This window comes from Lepisosteus platostomus, chromosome 5 (genome assembly GCF_059453375.1).
Source record: "Lepisosteus platostomus isolate fLepPlt1 chromosome 5, fLepPlt1.hap1, whole genome shotgun sequence".
NCBI classification, from domain to species: Eukaryota; Metazoa; Chordata; class Actinopteri; order Semionotiformes; family Lepisosteidae; genus Lepisosteus; species Lepisosteus platostomus.
Window position 1 is genome coordinate 31,431,419 of NC_142615.1, and position 20,350 is coordinate 31,451,768.

Sequence of the window (20,350 nt, forward strand, 5' to 3'; positions counted from 1 at the left end):
AGATCTGATGCAGCTGCTGACGCTGGCTTTCCGTTTCCAGGGAATCTGCCTTACCAACCTGTTCCTGTACCTGCTCTAGGAACCCCGCTTTTGACGGCATGGCGGTATCCCGGGTCGCACTCTCGGCTGAGTGGTCCATCGGAACACCTGCGTGTACTGTGTACACAACCATCTCATCAGGTCCGATTCATTTACTACCTGGCAGGCCTGAGGAATCGTCTGACCTGACCGAATGTTCTCGGGGTCGCCGCTTAGAGAGTGGGCATCTGGGTTCGCCCGTTCCACAGCACACTGTTTACTGTGTCCAGCTGGGCGCCCAGTCGAACCAACAGGTCTGCACCAATACAGACCGAGTGGGTCAGCTGAGGTGCTACCTGGAAGTAGTGAGCAAACTTCTTTTTTCCGATGGAGATGGAAGCTACACAGCTTCCTTTGCTCCAAATGGACTTATGAGGTGGGGGTGCCCACCACAGAACCTGTGACTGCGTCACCAGGATCACCTGATGGCTTCGCGACAGGTCCTCAAACAGACCTTCACTGATAAAGGACTTCTCAGAGCTGAGGCTGAGAATTACATCATCAACTTGCACTTCTGCCACCTGGACCCCTCCCACCACCATGGGGTGGTAGTCCTGGTCCCCCTGAGGTACCAGGGCGCACAGAAAGGACTCCCATTCATTACCGGACAGGGAGATCCACTCTTCTTCAGGGATGAAAAAGGGGTGTGCTTTACCTGGCGGGTCAAGCAGCTGCTCGGAGCACTGCTCCTGTAGTTGAGAGACCTTGACATTTATTTCTCGTCCAGAGGAACCAGGTGGAACCTCCAACTCAGCTATAGTGTTCAGTGGGCACTGTGTGATCACAGCATAACCACTGAACCCCCCTTTTTGCTGTACGGCAGGCTTAGGGTTTTTGACCTGAGCCCACAATTTTCCATGCTGGCAGTCCACCAGAGGCTCCAGCCTGTCAAGCAGGTCTTGTCCAATGAGTAGTGGCTCTGTTTTAAACCTAGAGATGTAAACAGGATGCACCACATTCATTGGCCCGAACCTAAGTGCCACCCACATTCGGTGTGTGATCCTGGCATGATCCTGGGTATAGCTGGAAATATCTATCTTACACGGTTCTACCTTAAGTCTGATGCCTTTTCCTTTGGCTACTCGTTTGAGCTCGCTGAGTAGATCGGCTGACATCAAACTAATTTCAGCCCCAGTGTCAATCAGTGCTTCTCTATCTAAGACGTTTTCAAGAGAAACCTTGATATAAATACGCCTTGCTTTGCCTTTCTGGCTGAGATTCCCTAAGAATTGTTGGAAGCCTGCCTTTTCTTTGACTTCAGGGGCGGGGTCAGCGCCGAACTCAGAGTCACAGCCTTCTTCCAGGCAGGAACCCTCCCACCCAATCAGATAGACTGAGGGAGGGGCTTGGGGCAGATCCCCGCCTCCTCCTGTGAGGAGGGGCGTGGTCCCCCTCAGCTCATTCACGCTTCCGGCAGTCGGTGCGGAAGGTTTACCCTGTCCTGATCTCTCAAGCAGGGCATGTTCAAGCCTGGCCAGGCGGGTTGCAGTCGACTCCCTTCGTCCAGCCTTATGATAGGCTCTGCCTGTGCCCTTGCCTTCCCCGTAGCGCTCACGGCGGCTCTGACGCTTAGTGCGGTCCTGCCTGCCTATTTTGCGCCGGGGCTTATAGGGCTCAGGAACCTCAGCTCCCTCGAGCTGAGGCGAGTCGTCAACCCTGCTGGCTTTAGTGGCGAACAAGGCCGTTTTAGCAGGTTTTCGCTCTGAGGAAGCAGAGACTTCAGCTCCCCAGGCTTTTTGAGCCAACCTTCTAATGTCAGCCATTTTCATCGTTTTTGCATCAGTGTGCATCACAATCATTTTCCTGACTGAGGGATGCAGATAAGCAATGAATAAACCTTTGAAATTCACGTTCTCTTCGCAACCCTCTTCATTCCGCCCTGCAAAATAAGTGTGCCTAAGCCTCTCATAATAGTCGCGAGGGGCTTCAGCTTTTTCGTGCTTAATATGGTGCGCAGTGGCCACGGCAGCTATGGGATCGATAAAAGCCGAAAATTCTCCGATCATTGCCTGACACAGCTCCTCAAAGCTATTACAGACCTCCGGTCCTTGTCTAGACATCCACTCGTGGACCGCTCGGCTGGTAAATTTCCTTACTAACATAGCCTTTTCCTGTTCGGACGCTCCGGGCATAAACTGCAAAGTATATCTCAGCTCATCGATGTAAGTTTCCACATTATTCCCTGACACTGACGGGTCAAACCTTTCTACATCTTTGGCTAACTGCCTCAGGGAGTGGAGGTTAATTTTTACGGTTTCTCCGCGGGCAGGAGGACGGCCGTGATCAGGAGCAGGGGGTCTATGCCTGAATTGAATCGCCCTTGCGTCTCGCGCAGGACTTGGCGATCTCCCCCATGCCGATCCGACCACAGACCCTGGCCGGGAAAAACCCCCTCCCAGCGCGCTGCGTGAGCGCTCCGGGCTGCTAGGTGGGCTGGCATGCAAGTGGGATCTAGCCTGTTTTGCTTCCAGTACGGCAGCATGTAACTCCTTTTGCCTTTCCTGGCTGAGCTCATTTAAACTCTCAATTTCTTTTTCTTTTTCTTTCAAGCTCGCTTCCAGGTCTCTCCTAGCTACCTCAGCCGCAGTTTCTCTAGCAGACAGGTCATCTAATTTACCTAAAACTTCCCTGAGTCTGTCTTCACTTTCCTCATTTTTCACTCTCTTTTCTCTGATTATATCCAACAACTCAACTCGCTCCGCCTTATACAGATGCAGCCATTCAAAATGCGCGGGCAATACCGCATTATTTTGCCGTAAGCTGTACGCAGTCTACCGCGAGTTACCGGTAAATACCGCGAGTTACCGGAAATTCTCCTATAATACAGCAAGCAAAATAATAGTATCCAGAATTTCCGCAAGGTGGAGCTAATAAAGCTCAACCTCTCATGTTTTGAGCTGTCACCATCAAAGTCTTTAACGAAGATATTACTAATAGTATTAATAATGAATGACCTTGGACAAGCTGTAAGTGTAAACTCAAAGTATTGCCCTGGTCAACATTCTTTTTTTCATTGACCGTCTTTGTAAAAGTAACACCACAGCATTTCGCAATCACGCATTTGTTTCCAATCATGCAAAGTACAGTGATTCACCATGCCTTTCACATGCTCATAAAAGAGATTGATTTAGGAACATAAACATATTACCGTATGCAAACTTTACTGTATACAGTATGTATATGTATATTTAATGTCTTAACTGTGCCTGTTTAAGTATTGAATATTCATATCTAATTTTACCACTGAAGGGAAATCTTAGTAGCTGAGCATAAAAGGAATAGGAGCATACTGCAACGTGTGTGAAGGCCATAAACGATATTAATTTTGGAACATAAACATACAGTATATGGCTGGTCTCGGTACTTTAAAGAAAACATACACGAAACATGGTTTCATTATGACCAGAATCGGTCTGGAGATATTTTTAACTTGATTTACAGTATTTGAGAGGTATGTCTTAACACCGATACTACAGTGCTTAAGTACTACTCACGTTTATGTTTCTAGGTTTATATTATGCATTTCATACGGTCAAATTACTTTTGAGCAACTAATAAGAAGTGCGAAACGGTATGCGTTTTAGTTTCGTTTTGTGCTGGGACCCGTGGATTGATTAGAGATATCAAGTACATACAAGTCATTTTTTAAATGTTGTAGTTCGTCTTGAAAAAATGTTACGAGTACATCATCTATCAACAATTACACAGGTTCTGTTTCCATATTGCGGATTTTGGTTACGTAATATTATTTTCTAGGTTTCACGTTGTGAATATATGATTTGGGCAAACAGAGCCGCAAAGAAGTACATTATAGGTTGTTGTTTTTTTTTTGCAGTTTTATCTAGAACAAGCGATGCTTAAACCTTTGTCTGATTCTTGTGAAACTATCCACACAACAGTTACAGTACCTAGGAGTTGACTTCAGTGATGTCACTGATGGGATGTTTCTAAAAATCCATCCTCTGTAAAACGTCTTCTCTAGTTGTCCTGCATATGTATTCGCTAATGAAGCTGTGTGTTCTGAGCCTGGATCTCTACATTTCTGTATGAACCAGCTTAGAGGGCTAAAGACAGCTTGTGTTTAAATTGAGGGTAAGGCAATTTATGCTTCTATAGGCATGGTCAGCATTTATTATTGTACTGTGCTGTAAACTTGTTCTGTGCCAAGTCACATTATTTTATAGCGTTTTTATAGCGTTATCGAATCCGGTGGCGCTGTGTGTTAGTTTCCTGACTCCCATGTCACATGGTCTGTGATTGAAACCTGTAAAACCGGTTTAATTCGTCACAGCCAGCACTCCGGTTGTAAAGTAGAAGCAGGCGAGATTTCCAGCGAAAAACACCTCCCCCTTCTTCAGGTGTGAGGATCTTCTGCTCAGAATGAAACGCTAAAATGTAATGTAGGCTCTGAATGGGTTCAATTATGATTTGGGCTTGATTAAGGTCGCTGCCTTTCATCTAAAACCCTACTTGAATCCTTCTAAACTAAAAATCAGTGTTAGTGAGTTCTAAATAAAGAGGTATCCAGGTAACAGTGAAACGGGCGGACAGTCTGGGGAGATCGCCCGTTTTCCATGTAAATAGTTCCGCACCCCTTGGTGTTTCTCTCGCTCTCTCTCGGGTCACCTGATCATTAGCTCGAAAGATTTGAGTGCTTTGTGTATATTCTAATGGTAGTGGGGGCAGGGTGTGTGGGAACAGGTTTGGTTGAAATTGCATTGGAGATCTATGTTCTTCACACCTGAAACATTTTCTCTGAAAGCATTTTCTCTGAAAGCATTTTCTTCGCAGTTTAACCGATCTTGTTACAGCATGTTACAGTTTACTATTATTAACCATATTAATTTTAAATGCTTAATGTAAAATCTTGTAAAAATATATTTTCATTGTTCAAATATACATTAAGTCTGACTATCATATAATAAGTTAAATACAAAACTAAAGAAAAAATAGGGTTAAATATAATTCAAAATATTTTGCTAACAGTGTTAACTAAGGAGCAGGATGGCACAGTTGTTAGTATGTTTTTTGTTTTGTTTCTTTTTCATAAATACAACAGTAGTACCTGATGTCTCAGTGGCTTTCAAAATTAAATTATGCATGCAAACCTGTGAACTAGAAAGATAACTAAGATATCCATCCATTTATAATGGTGGCAAAGTGGTTAGCATTGCTATCTTGCAGCACTGGGGTCCTAGGTTCAATTCCTGCCATCCTGTGTGTGTGGGGTTTACATGTTCTCTCTGGGTTACATGGTTTTTCTCCATATGTGTGATATGACTCCCTCTCGCACTCCAAAACATACTGGTAAGTTAATTGGTTTATGGGAAAACTGGCCCTGGTGTGTGTGTGTGTTTGTGTCTGTCTGTCCTGTGATGGACTGGCGCTATGTCCAGGGTGTATTCTGCCTTGTGTCCGTTGCTTACTGGGATAGGCTCCAAATCCTCTGTACTGGATAAAGAGAAATGGAAGTAAAGGCACTGTGTGGATGGAACTATACACAGTGTTAGAAAACCACTATGAAATAGCAGCATCTCACTGAGAATAAAACATTGTATAGTGCTGGCTTAAGGAAACAGCCTTTCCACCTCTCTTGCACATCAGTATCCATACCTAGTTATTTAAACAAATTGCCTCTAATTATAAACATCTTAATATGCTGGCTCTGTGGATCCGCATCAGCTATGTTTGCCCATTCCTTCAATTCATGTGCATCCAACACACAGTTCAATGCCAGCAACTACACATAATCTAAAATACAATCCTTATTTCAGTATCTATGTAAACATATAGTCTGTTAACTTCATCATCTTCATCAAAAGTATGCCTAACCCCATTAGGAAGTGTTCTTGTTATAAGTGTATTCCTCAGCTTTCCGCAAATTATCTTCTTCTTGCCAACATCTCTAGTCTTTTATCCTGCAATAACTCAGACAACACTTAAATCTCCAAAAGCTGCTTGTGTTAATTTCTTTAAATCACAAATATTATGTGTAATACTCTGCATTGTGGAATAATAGTTTATTTTAAAGGGAACTAGAGAAACTAAGAACTAGAGAAATCAAGAAAGGCTTTTTTTCTAGAATTAATAAATGCACATCCTGTTCACTGGGGAAATTAAATCCACACTGAGCAATCTTCAATATGTTCAGAATATGACAGCAAGAATCCTATCAGGGATGCATTACACCTGTTTTCAAGTCCTTGCACTGGTTACCTATCAGATTTCATGTCAACTTCAAAATCCTTATCCTCCTTATATACTGTCCTACAACTGTTATTATTGATCACCGAAGTATTGTACTTGACATGACTTCATTCAGCCTTTCCTGAACGTCTATGACAGGCAGAGAGAGTGCTGTTTCTGGTGCGATCTTTTGCAGCTGACATTTCACTGTTTTAAACGAACAAGAAATTAGATTGCTCATAAATCACTTATTCTATATAAACACAGTGTAATTGCCCTCCGAAAATCCTCTTTTTCTTGTTCGTTTTAGAGACCTTGATCGAAACTGATTTAAGATGTCAGAAAGGATTTATTTTCTCTGTATTTCCTACATTGCTTTGTCGAGATTTTAACTTTATATCTAACTTTATATCTAGGCTCAGATTTCAACTATAAATTGTACAGTAATTAATAGCAGTAAATACTGATGTTTTGCGCCCTCTTACCATAAAAATATATGTTTTGTAGTTGGGATTAACTTTATTTCGTACGCGTAGCTACTCCGATTCGGACACCGAACAGTTAAAGATGGCAGCAAATCAGACACCCAGAGGGGGGGGGGGGGGTGGCGTCTTCTCGCCTCCATAACTAAAATGCCAAATAGGAGTGGCTTAAGCGACATACACGGTCGTGTAACTGACAGTTTGAGGTAGCCTACCGTGTAAATTTTGCTTTGTTGCTGATAGGTTAAGCTTTCGAAACTCTGCCCCAAAGTCATGTGACTGATTTTTCACCCTGTTTCGTTGGTTAAACGCAATGATCACAAGCACCACCATGGTAACTGGGATGTGTAGTTTTTAATTCCGTTTGAATTATAACTGTACGTACTGTCTTCATATTTGGCCAGGGCTTTAAAGAGAAGGCGCGCCAAAAAATTTCGGTGCCGTCGTCTCCGCTTTAAAGGTACCCCGTGCTGGAAGAATTTGACCTCGGAACGTTTGCCCAGCGTAGTTATAGTGGACATAAAAACAAGAGTTCACTGGCATTATATCCTAGAAGACACAGACCGGCGCCAGACTGGTAAATGCTTGATGAACTAGGGATTGGACAGTTTCCAAGTGCTTGTACAATCGATGGAAATGTTCAAATAAATGTGCAAAAGAAATAAACAAAATAATCATTTATTTCTTTATCATATTGGCAAGCTAATGTCCTCTCTTTGCTAGTTAGTGGCTGTGTTTCTACGTTGGGTAGCAACGGGTGACTGTTCTCAGGCGGAAGATGTAAAGAGCTTAATTTTCGTGTTAAATAATTTTTAAAAATTAAAATTCATTCTATACAGCAATCACATATTTGGGTACCGTTTCATAAAACTTTCATGCTTAAAATGTTAAGGGAGAAATGGAAGACTGGTGTGTATTTTTTCTTTAAACTATCAAGACCAGCCATACACAGTACAGTTTATGTACATACAGTAATGTTTATGTTCCTAAATTAATATCGTTTATGACCTTCAGATGCGTTATGCTCCTCTTCTTTTTATGCTCAGCTACTAAAATTTCCCTTTAGTGGTAAAATTCCATATAAATATTCAAAACAAAGCGGATTGAAACGTGCACAGTAAAGACATTAAATGACTAAATCTTTTCACTACCAACCAATGCACCACGAGTGCCCCTGTCAGTCATTTTGGCCAGCCAATCACTTACCGCGGTGCCCTACGGTGCCCTGCGGGTTGGTTACTGTACCACGGGTTTTTAACGCTCATTTTGAATGGCTGCATCTGTATTTCACTTCAGCCTTTCACTCTTGCTTCCTTCCAATGAGGACGGAGCTGCGGGAGAAAGGGCGCTATAGAGGATCGCTGTGGAGACCTGCTGCTGTGCTTTGACATCTGTGCTGTGTGGAAAACGATCTCAATACAATTCTGAAAAACACGACTCTCCGAACTCCAGCCGAACAAGTCTCCACAGCCGAAGCGCTGTGTCTCTTTTCAGCTGGCGATAAACCTTTCCTCGATCCTTTGCGGACTTGTAAAACTGTTCATGATCAGAATAAAAAACGCTCACGCTAATACACAAGCACCCGTGTCTCGCCAAAGCTGACAAATAAACAGACGGAAAAGCCGCACTGCACGCGTGAACTGGGGAATGAGCGAGCGAGCGGCGATAGGGCGCCTCCTGCGCTTAAGAGCCTACAGCACCTGGTATTCCCAGGCGGTCTCTCACCCAAGAACTAAACAGGCCCATACCTATTTAGCTTCCGAGATCAGGCGCGCTCAATGGGGTGTGGCCATAAGCAAAAGCAAGTCTCGCTGGCACCCTTCTTATAGAGAGGACAGCACCGTCACCTCTTTTACGACGCTGCTTTTTTTCCCTTGCGTTTTTCTCTTCTTCCCACGTTCTCTCTCTTCACTGCCTTTGTCCCCGCTCTATTTCACTTCAGCCTTTCACTCCTGCTTCCTTCCAATGAGGACGGAGCTGCGGGAGAAAGGGCGCTATAGAGGATCGCTGTGGAGAGCTGCTGCTGTGCTTTGACATCTGAGCTCTGTGGAAAATGATCTCAATACAATTCTGAAAAACGCGACTCCCCGAACGCCAGCCGAACAAGTCTCCACAGCAGAAGCGCTGTGTCTCTTTTCAGCTGGCGATAAACCTTTCCTCGATCCTTTGCGGACTTGTAAAACTGTTCATGATCAGAATAAAAAACGCTCACGCTAATACACAAGCACCCGTGTCTCGCCAAAGCTGACAAAAAAACAGACAGAAAAGCCGCACTGCACGTGTGAACAGGGGAATGAGCGAGCGAGCGGGGATAGGGCGCCTCCTGCGCTTAAAAGCTTACAGCACCTGGTATTCCCAGACAGTCTCCCATCCAAGTACTAACCAGGCCCATCCCTGTTTAGCTTCCGAGATCAGACGAGATCAGGCGTGCTCAAGGGGGTGTGGCCGTAAGCGAGAGCAAGGCTCGCTGGCACCCTTCTTATAGAGAGGACAGCTCCGTCACCTCTTTTACGCCGCTGCTTTTTTTCCCTTGCGTTTTTCTCTTCTTCCCACGTTCTCTCTCTTCACTGCCTTCGTCCCCGCTCTATTTCACTTCAGCCTTTCACTCTTGCTTCCTTCCAATGAGGACGGAGCTGCGGGAGAAAGGGCGCTATAGAGGATCGCTGTGGAGAGCTGCTGCTGTGCTTTGACATCTGAGCTCTGTGGGAAACGATCTCAATACAATTCTGAAAAACGCGACTCCCAGAACGCCAGCCGAACAAGTCTTGAAGTGGAAATCTAATAAGTACATTGATTCTTAAAATGTAGAGAGCTTTGCAAAAAATATATTGGTGCTTTAAGATAATATATTTCAAGGATGTAAATGCTGTGCTACAGTACGTGCAGAATTTTAGAAAACAGTGCATCAACAAATTACACTGTTTAGGTTACTTTAGAAGACAATGTACCAAAACAATATATGCTGTCTGGGTCGTTAGAATTAGCTGAAAGTAACTGATTAGCTTTGAATAACAAATCCAGTGCTTCTTCTCTCGCTTTTTGATGTAATCTGTTTTCTCTTAGGGAAAGGGGAACTTTTAGAAGGGACAAAGCGCTGAGCTTTTTTACAGCGCAACGTCTTTTAAAAACCCTGTACTGCTTGTAACAAATTGAGTCTCTGGTTGCACTTTGCAAAGTGGCAGCAGGGCTTGCAATATTGAAATAAAGACCTTACTCAGGTGAGAACTCTCTCTTGTGGCTTCCTTGATAGTTCCATGACAATTTGGGGGCTCATCTCGTCAGAAACGAACGGCTGCTAAAACTCCATCCGGACCCTGACAATTTTAGCAAAATTGGACGAACCTCGGAGGATAAATTGTTTATCCTTCCAGAGACGCGTCTGGAGAATGGCAGCTGTCTGACGCCAGTAAGAGATCCTTAAAAATTAATAGTTTGAGAAGCGAGCCACAGGGGTGTTCTCACGCGGGTTTGATGAGTCTGGGACTCATATAAAGAACTTATCTTAACACAGACGTGTGGTTTTTGCTCTGCGGAGAAGTTGATGTGAGAAGGTTCTAAGTAAGGCACCGATCGGTAAAAATGGGAAATTAAAATTCAAAGATGAAAATGGGACCGAACAGTCCAGCAAAAGTACATGTACGACAAATTCAGAGAAACAATTATAGCCTGGGTTAGAGTAAAAAAAATGTTTTATGTTCATGAACTGTAAAGCTAGGGTAATAGGTGTAAGGGAACTTGCACATAATTTATATATGATAATTAGGGGCCCATAACTATGAAGGATCTTTGTAAGTGAATCAGAATGGACAGAGGAAAGTTGAATTAGGAAAAAGAAGTTTCCCAAAGAAGGGGAAACTTAGAAGAGAAGGAGAAGAAAGGAAAGAAAGTGAATTGGTAAACTTATGTAATGGGAAGAGGAATCACAGAAATAATGGGAAGCTTAAAAAAAGACTAGTCTTGAAACTAAAGAACAGCAAGCTGCAGCTAAAGTCATGGCCATGCCTTCTAAAAAGAAAAAGTCTCCACCGAAACTAGAAAGCGGTCCGGAGCCAAAGCCTTTTCACTTGTTCGTGAAATGCCAATGTGCACTTTTACAGGTCCAGAAGGAACTCCAGCATATGTACATTGACATTGGTCTCCTAGTGAATTATTTGCATTAGTTAAGTCTTTTTCCTAAATTGCCTGATGATCGTAAAGAATTTCGAAGAAAGGCAAGCCTTGTTCTTGATTGTCTTAAGCCTAATTACAGTGACATAACCTTGTTGCTAGATCATATTGTTCCTAAAGGTTTACAACGTCCTCTAAAAAGGAGGAGGCAGATTGGCGGATACGTGACCCAAATGATGAAGAAGTATCCATCTAAATTAAACCACACAGACATGGAGAGGAAAAGTTAGGCGGCCGCTTCTAAAAAGAGGTAAGGACTCCTCTTTTCTAAAAAGTCCCTTGTCCTCTCCATGTTGCTGTGGTGCTGAAGCAAGTACAACAGAAAAATGAGTTAATGGTGTATGTGTTTTTAGATGCCTGTTTTGTGAAGGTGGGGTAGAAAAAAAGGGATTGCTGAAGGAATAGCGTCTCGCCCTGCCCGTGCGAAACAATCCAGGTGTTGCATCCTGGTACACAACTGCAGTACGGCTGAAGGTAGTAACTAGAACTGTACTCGCAGAAGAGCCGAAAATGGTAACTTGATTCAACTGTGTGTTTAAAGCCAGGATTTGGAACCTGGTCCGTGTTCCCGAATTGTGATAGTTCGTCAGTTTGTCTCGACTGGGGGGTTCCGCGGGGCGCGTGGGGGACGTGAAAATGGTTTGGTGTGAAGAAAAAAAAAAGTTTGATTAATCCAAAGTGAAACTTAAAAGAAATATGTCAGACGGAATTTAGGCTGAACAGGAATGTAGAAAAGTCTATGAACATTTGGATAAAAATAAACAATATTTAGAGGAATATTTGAGAATTCAACAGAATATCATAGATGAGACGCAAAAATCTCTGATGGAAAAGCTAAAAGCAATCGCTGAATGAAACAAAGTTATATATGCAGAAAAAGAAACAGCAAAAGAAGAAATAGAACGCCTTAAGAGAGAATCTAGGAGAAGGGTGGGAATTAGTGTGGAGATTTTTGAAAGAGCATTACCCACCGAAAACTGATTAGAGAAAAGTAACAGCATGTCAGCAGAAGGAAGTGAGGATGTTTCAGATTTAACAGAAAGGTTTATAGCTTTATGGATAGTATACTCGGGGTAAGCCGATGAGAAGGAAGTGAATGAAGATACTTCCACAGTAATAAAACAAATTTACTTGAGTGGGTTAAAACATGATGTTGCCAAGAATGTACAACTATGCTTTCCTGATATTACGGACAGCGGAGACAGATTTGATTTAATAACTCGTGAAGCATGCATGCAGAAGTGCAAGCGCTGCAAATGGGAGGTAAAAAGACTCCCAAGGAGGAGAAAAGGGAGCCGCCAGTTTGTCGAAATTATTGTGCGACTTTAATGTTATACCGAGATATAAAACCCCAAAGACAAAACTACTAATAAGATGGTGTGCAGTTACTAAAATAAGGTGTTTTTTGGAGAAATTGTAAGAAAGAGGCTTGATTTCACAATTAAAGAACATGTCAGAAGCTGAAACGAGAGCCATGCGTGAACTAACAGTTTTAATCTAGTAAACCCCTCTGTAGCCTTCCTAAATTTATCTCAGGATTTAAATAAAAGTGAAATAATCTTACAGTGTGCAGTAACTGGGGGACACAGGAGCACAGCTGTCCTGTTTTTAGACTAAAACAGCATAAAGATGTGATATAAAGTTTTCTAACGGGTAACAGGAGGCTACAGGAGAAGGGGTGCAAGGGTTGTGTTTAAAGCAAATATAAGCTGTCACAGTCTGCTTGGGAAAAGATGTACAGTTTCAACTACTGATGTGGATGGGGGACACCCCAGACCTATTTTAGGCCCAGACTGCAGCATTTTATAAGGAATTACTGCATGAAATAGCATTTATGTAAACTAACTCAATAGAGTTATGTGATATTGTGATTGTTTTACCTAATGAGGGAATCCATAAGGCCGGGCTACTCCAAGTATTGGATCTAAAGAGGGAAAAAGGAGTATAAAACCAACTACATGATAAAGCCAGGGTGAATGCCTTCTCAGAACGAGCTTGTCCAGTGAGGTATTGGTTTAAGGGGGGTAGTGCAGTCTAAAGACAAAATTGCCTTGACCCCTGCAGCAGAAACCGTTTTTGATGTTTTGAAGCAAGCTTTCTTGCAGACACTGGCCCTGGACTGTATTCCCTCAGACTGATCATCTGTATGTAATCTGTCTGTAAGTGAAAGAAATGGGTTGTGAGCCGTTGTGCTGGTGCAGGAGCATGGAGATAGGCATCGTCTGGTGGGTTATTATTATTCAGGACCCCTTGATGCGGTGGCCAAGGGGCCGTGTTTATGTGTTGTGCAGGCTACCTGCCTGGCTGTATAAACTGTGAATAATCTGGTGTAGAACTAGCAGACTGAATGAAAAGATTTAATTGAAACTTGTAAATATGCTAAATGGAAAATTGTAGCAATTTATATAGACTGTATATATACATTTGGTGTATGCCACAATTTTGGATGGCAGTGAAGGAATAGGGATTTCCCCAACATGGAAGGGACTCCAGTCAAGAATGCTGGGTTTGTCTCTGAACTGTTAGAAGCTTTGCAGCTACTGACTGAAGTAGCTGTGGTAAAGTATAAATCACATAATAAAGAAATGTTTCCAGTAACTCGAGGGAACAACTTTGCAGATGTAGCTGTCAGGTGCACAGTCCTGGTAGAACAGGAGTCTGAGACCCCTGTGAGACCTCTGTTGGTGAAAAGGGGACAGCTACAGGATATTCAGGCTGAGGCCTCTAAAGCAGAGAAAAGGACATGGTTAGAAAAGAATGTGGTGCTGCCAGCACACTGGACGCTCTGCATGCCCTCACAGCCTAATGCCCTTTGTAGCTCGACTAATGCACTCTGTCGGACACCTGGGTGTGAGTCAAATGGTGTGCCGGTTACCCAAACCTGGGTGGGGACCGTGTTTGAAGCAGTAGCCACTTATGTGGTATCTCAATGTGATGCTTATCAAAGGAACTCAACTACAGTTCAGGTGCAGGTGCTACAGCTCAAAAGGCCTGCTCCTGAGAAACCTTTCATGCAGTAGCGAATGTTTACAACCTTGGCTCTTATAATCTGTTTTCCCAGTGGGTTGCTGTCACTGCCTCTGTGTCCACCAAACACTTGATGATGGAGATAAGCCCTTGGTGGGCACTGCCCTACCGCATGTATTATGATCAAGGGACAGGCTGTGGCTGGATTATTCGGGGTGAGATGGACTGAGATCACCCTCAGTCTGCTGGAACAGTGGAATGAAGGAACAGAAAAGATTGACTAGACATCAGACTGAAGGAACACCATGGGATGCGGGCTGGATCAAACAGAACTGTGTAATAGAGCCTGTTTGATATCATCACAGGCCAATCAACGAAACTTCCTGGAGGGATGAATTTGGCTAATGGATTGTTGAATTTGCTAATTCTCTATTGTAGTATTGTAGATTGTTAATTGAGGTGGTGCACGGGGCTGGTGAACAGGTGCTGGACGCTTGGAGACCTCCAGTAGAGGGAAGACACGACCTGATACCTGGCGAGTGGGTGTGGGTGAGGAAGATATACCCTGCCAGATGTTGCAACCCTGCTGGGAAGAACCATATCAAGTGCAACTGACTACCGACTACCGACTGCCATCTGAGTGACAGGATGAGCTTGCTGGATCTACGCATTGCGCTGACACCGAACCACTGCACCAGAGACTAAGTGAACATTATTATATTGTCACTGTTTCTGTGTTTGTTGAGCTTCCTGAGGGGGGGTGACAGTGTACCTGTTAAGTGTAAGGAGTTTTACTTTTATAAATGGGGATATGGAATCAATACTTTATCAGTCAGCCACAAATAATAATCAGAGCTCCTGTTGGGATTGTATTGCTATAAAAGATGCTCATGGGAGTAATCCCCTTTGATAGAGGTGATTATTTAGGTTTATTGGCATGGGTAAATAGCCCTGCTTTTAGTCTGAGTGTAACTCAGATGTATTAGAATGGAAATAACTGTATGTTCCTTGCTATAATCACAGTTTTAGGCCATTCTCTATTAGGGTGATAGACAGCTGTTTAGGTGAGCAAAGACTAAACAGTACTTCTATTCTAGACAATTATTAGCAAATTAATGACTTAGCAAAGCACATCTATGATGAAGAAAAATATATATCATAATTATAATCCAGATGATTGGGGCATTGGTGCATGGCTACAGTCTGTGCTAGGAACCTGGAGAGGGTCTCTGGTTCAATACATATTCGTGTGTCTGGTATTATTCGTTATAATCATACTGTTAATATCCTGCTTGAAAAACATGTGGACTAAAGCTGCTGCTTCTGTGCTAATTGTACGCCCTGAAGGGATCATGAAGGTAAAAAAAAATCATGGGAAAGGTTCTCTTATCTAGTGGCAGAACCTGATAGGTAGAACAATATAGTTTTAAGGGGGGGTTACCCTTGGGAGTGATTCCCCTAGATGCACATTATTATTATGATTTGTTTGTTCATAATAAGATGTTTTGCAGGAACGGGCCAATGAGAAATTTTACAACTTCAGCTAGAATTGTTCTGCAAAATGGCACAGCTGAGGCAGTGGAACAATGTGTAGATTTTTCTAAGAGTTATTACTCTTCTGGTGAAAGACTTCAGGAAAAAGAAGTGGTGTTCACTCAGGTGGAGGGGGCCGTACCAAGGCTGCTGACCACTGCGACTGCTGTGAAAGTCACGGAAAGGGTGCCCTGAATTCATGCTTCCCACTGTAAAAAGGTCACAAACGAACTGAGCAAAGCGCAGGAGTGATGTCTCCACAGGGATAGATGGGGATCACATGCTTGGGACTGATGTGCCCAGCCTTTTTCCTTTTTATGTGGAAGCCTGTCACCACCCAGAAAGAGGAAGAATCTAAATGCGAAGCCTCTTTGTATAAAAACTGGCTGAATGAAACTGATAATGAGGGGGATATGAGTAATTTGTGGTATAAACTTATAAATCATACTGTAAAGTTAAAGAAATGCATCTTGTTATGAATGTGCTTTAATGCCTCATTCTACAGCCTCACCCATTTCTCTCCTGGTTAGAATCACTGTTTGGGCCAGGGGGAATGTTTTTCTTTAAGTTGCTAACACCGATTATAGTAGCTGTGATACTTGTCTTCCTGTTTTTGTGTTGCTGTACGACATATATTATTCCAATGCTTTGAAATATGGTAATGAATATGTTTGCGCATCAGTATGTTCTGATAAGAACGCAAGAATCCGAAGTATGGGAGCCTCCTGGGAGTCCATATTGTAACGCCCTCGCCTGGTGGTGAAGAGGAAGCGCCCCTAGGCGCTCGTAGTACCGCTGGGCATGCTGGGAGTGGTAGCCGGGGAGAGTCTGAGGGTCAGCACGATGACCAGCAGCTGACCCTACCTGTGTAAATAATGTCCTAGTAGTTCTAGTGCCCTGTGTAGTCTTGTAAAAGTATAGTGTGTTGTTAGGTAATTACCACCCTAACTATGTGTACGTGTTCCGTCAGTCTCCTCATGTGTGTGTGTATATCCTGTTTGGTTTTGTGTTAATGCTTGTTTGTTAATCGCGTCTTCACTCATCCTTTGTTCTGAAAAGAACCTGCAAATGCTACAGTATTTACTTTATAAACACCAGTATTGACACTTTGATCAGTATATTTATTATTAGTAGCCAGTCTTATAAATTTACAATTTAGATTAAGTCTGGTAACAGTTTTACAGTTAATTTAAATCATCAGACCACTAATGGAACTGAGAGCTGGGTGGAAATAAAACCAGGATACACATTTTAACCTCCAGGATCAGGAGTCTGATCCTCCTGGCTTCTTTACTCTGAAGATTCGTGTAAAACTCTTAAAAGCGCTTATTTCAGGGACTCGTGCTTGTCCTCTACTGCTCCACACGGGTACGCTTTGTAACGCAAGAATCTGCGATGTAAACTTTTTTTTTTCTGTTTAATGAATTTTATTCCTAGGTTTGTCGCTCTCCTTCTCCAACTGTGATGATTCGCTTCTCTTCACAGTCCGGTGTGTTTTTTTTTTTGGGGGGAGATTTTATTTCTGTAAGAAAAGCCCCCCGGGCTCCGGACAGGAGTCTCCTCCAGCTCTGCTTTGTCAGAAAGAGTGCTGTGACGTCACAGACACCAGCCAGAGCGCCGGGATCAGAGAGTGAGACCGCGGGAGACGCGCGGAGGGAACGGAGGAGAATTATTGATCATTTATGTATCGACAACCAATTTATTCAACTGAAGGACCATAGAATAATCGATTAACTTCACTGATTGGTGAGTACTGATTCTTTTCTTGACCCTGTTTAAATATCTAGAAAACAGTCAATAAAGACTGTATCGATCAATTACCATAGTGCGTTTAGTGTTAATAATGTTCAATCCGAAATTAAACAATGATTATTCATATTATTATTTAGGTAACTCTATCCTAGAGCTAGAAAATTATATTCCAAGTTGATAAATGTATGTAAGTAACAGTTTAAATGCATTTTTTCCAGTGTTTATAAATCATAAGTATGGTTACATCGGCAACAGCCGGCACGTCACTGTACAGTATGTGTCTAGGTGTCTCGCATTTGTCACAGAGAGTGTATGTGACGTCACGGGCAGCAACTAATACTACTACTAGTGTATTCATTTTAACATTAGTGAGAGTACAACTGGTAGTTTTAATGGTAGTGTTCATAACAAAGTGTGAGTATTAATAACAAAGCGCTTGTTTGTTAATCGAATGACTCGGAATGACTTGCCTTTGACGCTTTTCAAAGCGTTCTTTGTGGACGACGACTGCGCCGCCTAGCAGATACAAACGGGTTGTACAACTTTGAACTAGCAAATGGAAGAGGGCTAAGCCCCCTCTCTTTTAGCCCAGGTTCGATCTGTCTCCCAGAATCACCAGGGCGCACGCACACACACACACCCGTGCCGTTGAAGTGCTCTGCTTCATTTCTAAGGGCAACTCAACATTCACTCCTACCCCGAGTGCAGAAAAGACAGCGTCCGCAGCAACAACAGCTCAGGTCTCTGCACAGGAGCTAAGCTGCCCCCATCTCCTCTGCTCTGCGGCTCCTGCGGAGTGGAGTCCTGCCTGGAGCCGTGTTTGCAGGCGGCGGCTCCCCGCACCCTGTCTGTGCGTCGTGTCCAAGAGCTCCTGGGAGGAAGAGAGAGCCCTCACACTCGGGGGCTTTTCCACGGTCTGTGTGAGGAGGGGCGGGTGTGTCCAGTAGCTTATCGAGCGGAAGCCTGGGGCGGCGGAGAGCTGTGATCGTGCAGACCTTGAGGTGTCACCTCTTTGTCTGCTTTCCCGCCCCCCCTCCGCCCAAGCTCTGCTCCAAAGTAGCCCGGCAACCCCTCACACCTGCACGTGTCACAACCTAAGGTGTGGTCATGAGACACCCATGGGGTGTCGTTCTGTTCTTGCTTATTGTTTCCTGCCCGTCGCAGGGAGGAGTCCATGCGAGGAAGATGCGCTGGACAGAGCTCAGAGGGTGCACCTGGGTGGCTTTCCTACAGAGTGACGTTCCTGCAACACTCTCCCGCTACTCTTGGTGAGCTCATGCCGCAACACAGGAAGGCTGGAGCAGGTGGCTGTGGGCTCTGCGCAACGCCAAAATAGCTCAGTTGGGAGAGCATTAGACTGAAGATCTAAAGGTCCCTGGTTTGATCCCGGGTTTTGGTATTTTGTCTCATCGCGCCCTTTGTTCCTCTCTCCAGCGCACCCTGCCTAAAGTGACGCGTCCCTTTCTCAGCCCGAAATGCAAGCAAGACACCAGCAGCGGTCACTGCAGGTTTCCGTAGTGTAGCGGCTATCACGTTCGCCTAACATGCAAAAGGTCCCCGATTCGAGACTGGGTGGAAGCAGCCTCGTTTTGCACGCTCCTGTACTTCACAGAGGTCTTGAACGACCGGTCATTTGTTCCCAATGTATTTCCGGTGCCTTCGTGCACTCTTGTACCAAACGCACGTTCCTTCTGTACGTGGAGCCGATCATTTGCAATTGGGCTGTGCCGACAGACCAGGACGAGCTCTGTCGGCTCAAAAGCAGCGCAGGACCTGCAAGAACAACAGAAAGATTAGCATCCAGCGGGGGCCTCTTAGTGAGCCCAAGATCTCATCAAGAATCGGCTCCAGCAACAGGGCTGGGCGCATTGTTCCATTCTCCGACCACTCTCGGTGTAAACAAGTCCCTCCTGGTCTCTGCTTGAAATGCACTTTCCTGCGTTTGCTTTGGTGTAACTGGCTTCCCCTGCATGGGCGAATGTGAAGAAGATCCTTAGTAAGTCATTGAAGAAAACCAAGAAGAGGTTGGAGTGGCCTCTGTCGTTCATCAATGATCCAGTCAGGCAGTACTCCTCCTATTCTGCCAGTATGCGGATTCGAACCGGGGTTGTTGCGGCCACAACACAAATTCTGAGCACTATACGATCACAGCGAGTTACCGAGACATACACAGCCAGTAGGAAAGGATGTACTCTCTTTGTGTGACACTAGTCGGAAAAGTCCTGACGCTGCATTTCAACTGAGCCTCTCTTGTGTGTTTTCTCCATCAAGCAGGTCATGAAGGCAGCAATTACAGTTTGCTTACATGACGCACGCACAACATGGCTGTATGCTCCCATATGGTCTAGCGGTTATGATACCTGATCTTCACCCAGGTGGCCTGGTTTCAGCTCCTTGTATGAGAACGTGTCAGTTTTGCCTCCTGCTTTCCAAAGATCAGCACCATGTTTTACGCCTCCCCCGAATATCGAAGCTGCTTCTAAATCTGCAAATGAAGATGAGTCGATAAACCACTTGTTTTTCGTATAACTATACATATATTCATTTATTACTGATTTCATTCATTGAGCACGGATACAATAGAGGTACAGCCATTCACTGTTTGACATGTCTAAACTGGTACAGAACCTAGCAATCAGAAAATGGGTGAAACTGTCTTGAGAATTAGCATACAGTACCGAGGCCCCCATGAACAAATAAAGGCTAACCTCGATAATCAGCCTAAATAATGCAGACAACAGCAAAACGACTGACTTTGAAAAGGGAATGAATGTCCGGAAGGAGTAGTGTAACCAGCTTGAAATGCTTCTCCGGACCTCTAACTAAAAGAAATCGGGAACCAGCAGTGGCATCGACTCCTTTCGAACTGGGATCCTATCGCAGCTCATGGTGTCCTAACTCTCCCGTATCTGATATTGGACCAAGCACATCAGGAGAGAGCGCGAACGCAGTCCCCCACTACCAGAAATTATGCAGTCGAGATTCCCACATTTGGGGAATTCGCAGGGGTCAGCACAGCCGGAGTGCAATGGCTGAGCCTCGCCATGGGTGAATCGATTTTTTAGGAACTTTATTTTCTTTTCACAAAAAAATACAGGACATCACAAATTAGAAAGCTTTACATTAATATACATACTTAAAACAGTATATATAATCACATCTCATTACATTTTGACACGGTACCA

The 20,350-nt window shown here is 44.0% G+C and overlaps 1 non-coding gene and 1 pseudogene across 1 annotated transcript; both read right to left on the reverse strand.

The window, feature by feature from the left end:
- Positions 1-9,080: 9,080 nt before the first annotated feature.
- Positions 9,081-9,199, reverse strand: LOC148665543 (5S ribosomal RNA; annotated as a pseudogene).
- A 10,896-nt stretch (positions 9,200-20,095) lies between these two features.
- LOC148665544 (U1 spliceosomal RNA) lies at positions 20,096-20,260 on the reverse strand. The gene has a single exon (XR_015938647.1). It is a non-coding gene; the product is annotated as a U1 spliceosomal RNA (small nuclear RNA).
- Positions 20,261-20,350: the final 90 nt, after the last annotated feature.